This window comes from Miscanthus floridulus, chromosome 3 (assembly GCF_019320115.1).
Source record: "Miscanthus floridulus cultivar M001 chromosome 3, ASM1932011v1, whole genome shotgun sequence".
In the NCBI taxonomy this organism is placed as follows: Eukaryota; Viridiplantae; Streptophyta; class Magnoliopsida; order Poales; family Poaceae; genus Miscanthus; species Miscanthus floridulus.
In genome coordinates, this window is record NC_089582.1 from 123,932,856 (window position 1) to 123,939,128 (window position 6,273).

A 6,273-nucleotide genomic window follows, 5' to 3' on the forward strand; every position below is an offset into this window, starting at 1 on the left:
ATAGCAACTACTACAATGATACGTTAGTTTTATGGTTGTCTATGCAGTCAAGTTAAAATGTGGCACACAAATCAGCCACCCTATTTCACATCTCACTTTACATAGACTATACATCGTTCGGCTAATGGTTTTTGTGGCTGATTCTGACTAATTCAATAGTGTTCTGTGAGAAAGAAATAAGTTGCAGCTGATAAGCCGCTGAAAAGGGCTGAAATAATCAAGGACCAAAATTGGCTTGACAAACGTTAGCCAAATAATCAAGGACCAAAATTGGCTTGACATCTGCCAACCAAAACAAAACTTTATTAGGATGTTTGTTTGAGAAACTAATCTATCATCTTTTTACTCCTCACTTTTTTATTTGATCAGTGGAATAGAATAAATCGATGTATTCACATTCCTCATAAGCTAATAATGAGTACTAATGTGAGGAATGGGACCATTTCACCAAATTTGAGCAATGGTATCTAGCCCCTCATCTAAACACATCCTATATGTATTTACCAATCATTTCCTCATAATAATAAGATAATAGCTACTCCCTCTGTCCCAAATTATAAGTTGTCGGGTTCATAAACCCAGGGTCCCCAATGAACCCGCTTTCCTGCAAAAACTCGGCTTAGCAGGACGGCGTAGCAACAATGCGCACTTCCTGGGCCGACCCAGTTACGTAATGGCAGGCCGGGGCAACGATCCGGTCTCCGGTCGAAAGACCTGACCAAGGTGGGGACACAGTCCGACTCCGACCTCCTTTTTCGACCGGAGATACGCCGGGCCTCTGCTCACGACCCTTCCCCGACCGACACGGTCGGGGCCGACTGGGAACGACCGACCGGGAACGCCCGCTCGGTGAGGGCCCAGGGATCAGACGGAGCAGATAAGATAAGGCGTTCAAGTCAAACGTCATACTGAGGACCGTACCCTGCCATACCCTGCGCACTTTCAGGACAGTATCACCAGGCCATGCCAAACGGGCACTATATAACTTTCCAGGCGTGTTAGAGCACAAATAGTATTGTAAGCGCCAACGTTCACCGTACCAGGCGAACACGGTAGAGCCTGCCACCTGCGTCTGACATAAACAGTATTGTGAGCGCCGATGACCGTCTTATACCCGATAGCGTGGGCAACAAGACTAGGTAGCACAGGTATCTATTCTCTCTTTCTCTGACTTGTAAGGCCATCCCCTTCAACTATAAAAGGAGATGAACTCTCTCCTCTCTGGAAAAAAAAACGACATCCTCTCGGCACTGGATGTTCTCTCAGCTCTCAAAAGAAAAGAGGCAGGACGCTCTCTCTAGCTCTCCTCCGAAAAGAGCAGCTAGACGATTCGAACACCTGTCACTCTAGCCGCTTGGTTTAGAGTCCGACCGGGCTTCTAACACCCCCGTCTCATTCCTGTTTGTTTGTAACCCCACAACAAACTTTGAGCACCTGGGCTCAGGAATAAAGTCATCGACCGACTGAAACTGGACGTAGGGCACGTTGCCTGAACCAGTATAAATCCCTATATCATTGAGTGCTAGGCCATATCCGATCACAACACATGGCAAAACTACAAATATTTACTTGTTGGTCACTTTTCGCACCGACATAAGTCGTTCCAACTTTCTTTGAGAGCCAAAACGTCTCGAGTTTGACCAAAATTATAGCGAGAATTATAAAGATTTATGACATCAAATAGGTATATCATAAAAATATAACTAATGAAAAATCTAATGATACTCTCCGTATTTGGCATCATAAATGTTATTATTGTATTATATAAATTTGATCAAACTTGAGATGCTTTGACTCTTAAAAAAATTAGAATGACTCATAATTTAGGACAGAGGAAGTACTCTTACTCTCTATGTTCTAACTTGTCGTTTTATTTTTTTTAATACATGTTCGCTAGAACGATATACGATTTATAACAGGTGAGTAGTATCTTTTACTGAACAATCCACTACTCCTTTCGTCCTAAAATAAGTATGTTTTTTATTTTCAGACATCTTGTTCGACCATTCGTCTTATTCAAAAATTTTCTTAGACGAACGTTATGTCTGAAAGTAAAAAACGTCACCTATTATTTTGGGATGGAGGGAGTATCTTTAATCGCATATCTGTTTAAAATCAAGTTATGTAAATGTCCTCGGTCTCAATTAAAAAAAAACTCAATAACCAGCTAACCCACCGTGTTACGTGCCATTTCATCAGGGAAGAAATGGAATCAAATTCCATGTCAGCCTCCATCCGGCACCTAACATGTTAAGACACGCCACATTACATACACTACTAGTATATTGCCCGTGCTGACACCACGACTTCATTTTAAGGATGTACATAAAAACAACCAAACGACAATATTTTTTCCATAGTTCAACTTTCACACAATTGTATATGACCATGTATATAATCCAAAAAACACTTATGCATAACAAGGCATAACAAAGTTATGTCTCATCTTAACCATCTAATTTACAATCTGCCTAAGACCTTAAGTAGGCATGGCGCTGTTGAAGTAAACAGGGATATTGCGGCGCCGTTGAAGTAAACAGGGCAAGGTCCATGAACAAAATAAACAATGCCTAATCATTCGATAGCAGTCACATGTTCTAAACACCGTATTCTTATACCACGAAAGATTTTTCCAAAGATAGTGCACCTGGTTGGTCCGGTGCGTTTGAAAGTGCACTTGATTCAGGCTTTCGCCGAGCATGATACTCACGCTGCCTCTTATTCCTCTCTTCCCTTTCCTCGTTGGTTTCTTGAGCCCTTATCCTGGCGCGGTACTTACGTTGTTTCCTATTCGTTTCCTCTCTCGCGTTGTTCTTCACTTCAAGCTGTTGACATGGTGGTGTTTATATACATGGTGTTGTATATATATCTTGTGGCAATATATGTGTATGCATGTACCTGGAGTATGTATGTTTATTACAATGCTGAGCGCAGTCCGTCCCTCTCCTGACGTCTCCATTTTTTCGTCGAGGGCTGGTAATTCATAGAATAGGCACCGGTGAAACAAAATTCTGAATTCTGAGTTAGGCATCAAAATTACCAAACTTCAAAACTCTCACTGCGATTTTTAGAGCTAGCAAGGCTCTTGTTCTGCATATACTCTCTTCAGAACATTGCCTAGCTGTGCTACAACTAATCAAGATTCCAGGGTGCAAGAGATAGAGGCAAATTGCACATGTATCATTTATTGATCCCAAGGTCTAAAAGTTAGAGTAAGGCCAATAAGCTTGGCTATAAGCCAAGTCCATGTCATCTTGAGACAACACAAGAGACAAGTGATATAACAGCTTGGCTATTAGTTTGGCTGTACAATATATTTAAGTCATTGCAGTTCATCTGGACCAGGGGATCAACACTAAACACATCTATGTAGCCACTTGTGTTGCATGGACATATTCACAAGTAAATCAAACAGGTTGAGTAAGCAATAATATTGTTCACTGGAAAATATAATGGCACTTACAACCAAATTCGTGGCATCAGACCAAGGACGACACAAACTTAAAAGTTTAAGGAACAAAATATGGTCTGCAGTGCAACTGAAACTTGATCAACAAAAGAAGGCTACTACCATGAGCAGCTATTACACTAATGACCTAGAAATAAATCTAGCATCCACTGTTTATCAATTTATTTAGCCATATCTCTTGATGACCAGCAGCCGTCGATGATACTCATGTCTTCAGGAAGAACCCCCAACATGAACCTATAAAAAATTAACAAGTATATTAATGGACTGTACGACAAACAATAATAAACCTAGTGAACTGTTATATCTTACATGTAAAAGAAAGAGGATACTGCATGCATAGCTAATTATTTCTCCTATTGGCAAACTTTTGCCAAATATGCTTAATTAAGTCTTGTTTCAATTGTTTATGTGTTGGTTGATGATGGATATTTGCTCTTCTACGTAAAATTTTAGAGAAAATTGGGCCTCCACCCTTTTGTACTTCTAGAGGTAGAGCAATTGATGATCCACCTTGCTCATTTAAGTCAATAGGAAATTTCACCATCTCTTTCTCATCTTCGACTATCATATTATGGAGTATGACACAAGCTTTCATTATTCTCCCAATACTCCTCCTTTTCCACAGACGTGATGGATGACGCACGATATTAAAACGTGACTGCAAAACTCCAAAAGCACGCTCAATATCTTTCCTGCACCCTTCTTGGTTCAATGCATACAGCTTGTGTTTCTCCATCTGAGGTGCTTTTATCGACTTCACAAAGACTGCCCATTCTGGGTATATTCCATCAGCAAGGTAGTAGCCTGTGTTATATTGCCTCCCATTAACAGAAAACTGAACTTGAGGTGCTTGACCTTTCAATGCTTCAATGAATAATGGGGACTGGTTCAGCACATTAATGTCATTATTAGAACCAGGCACACCAAAGAAAGCATGCCATATTCTGAGATCCTATGAAGCAACTGCTTCTAGGATGATCGTTGGGACTCCATAGTCGCCACGGGTAAATTGCCCCTTCCAAGCCATAGGACAATTTTCCCACCTCCAATGCATACAATCGATGCTTCCCAACATGCTAGGAAAGCCACGAGACTCATTGACCTGAAGTAGACGCTGCACATCTTCAACTATGGGAGCACGCATATACTCCCCTGAGAACACCTCGATCACACCTTGTGCAAACTTGTCTAAATTATAGTACATTAGCATATACGATATTAGGACGACGGCATTGCATTGCATTTTCATAAAAAATTATAGCATAACAAACCAAGAATACTGCAGTGTACTAGAATGAATGAACAAGTACAACAGTAGCAACATCTCCCCAATACTGCAATTCGGAAGCAGAGGAGGTGCTGTAGCTCGCGAATCCGGCCGTTGGGGAGCTTGCCGGCGGCGGTGGAGCTGTGGGGGAGTACCAGGAGGCTAGCGCGCACCCGTGGCGAGGCTCAGCACGGCCAGGGCTTGCCCATGGTGGCCCAGCCACAAGCGCCCCGCAGCTGTCACGGCGGCGGCCTAAAGCCGAGCTGCTCTGGCGGCGGTGGGCCATGGAGGAAGGGCACGGAAGCTGCGATGCTGCAAGGGGAAGATGATGCGGTAGCTGGTTGGGGTGGAGGAAGAGGAACAGCGTGGCACCACGGAGGCAGGGAGCTCGGCCGGCCCGGCTATACTAGTAACGAGAGGATCTCCAAAATAAAGATGCAAAGATGTGCGTAGGAGGTACTTGCCATTCCTTTGGATCAGAGTCAATGTCATCTTTCTGGATTGGTTGGGAAGACGACGCAGCGGCGCCACCACCACAGCTAGGCGCAGGCCACCACGACATAGTTTGCTGGGGCAGCGGCGGCCCGCACCACCAAGGGCCGGGAGCTGCAGACCCCATCGTGGTGTTCATGGAAGCCGGTGGCGCAAGGAAACACCTAGGTTCGGAGGACCCTGGTGGTGCCGCGGGCGGCATGGGGACGGACGAAGAGGAACATGGAAAGGGCTGAGGCGGCAGCGCCATCTCTCTCTTCGACCGGCGAGACATCCGATTCCAAGGCTAGGGTTCCGACAGATGGAAAATCATAGAACAAATTTTTGGGAGAACTTAAATCGTCACTTGAAGAAGACGATTTGGCGCTGGGTTGAGAGGATTTGGTGCCGGGTTGAGAGGATTTGGCGCGAAGGGGAAATCGCCGTGGGAGAGAGCGCGCTCGGGGAAAATCGCGGCGGGAGGGAGAAAGCAGGCGACGCGCACGGGATCGAGAAAGAAGAAAAGGGGCCCACAAATAGCCTCCGTAATCGACGAGTTCGGCGCTTGATCGGCTCTGTGGCATCGTTTCTCGCGCTGGCGCTCGGCGCAAGCTGTGACGCCAAGCTCGTTCTCTCTCCTCTTTTCTCTTTCATCCACCTAGGATTTTGCTGAGCTGTCTTGACTATAAGCCAAGCTGACATGGCTTATTGTACCTGCTCTTAGGCCTCAAATTAACTTGCAACACACATGAGAAGCATAACTGTATGATCTATCTATCTTATATATAAATAATATAATCTGAAAACTTTTATAATGCCTCGGCCCAAATGCTAAAGTGATCTGTAAAGAAATAATGAGTTCGAAAATCTGACAACCGAAGGAAACCACAACTAAATAATAAGTTCGAAAAAAAGCTATAAGAACCATCTATATTCTAATGACTCCTCCTTTTAAAATTACTCAAGACACTGAATAGCTAATAGTCAAAATAATGAGAATTACTATTACATAGTACAAGCCCCGTCGCAGGCAATTAGCTGTGTAGAAATGACTTCCAGGAAT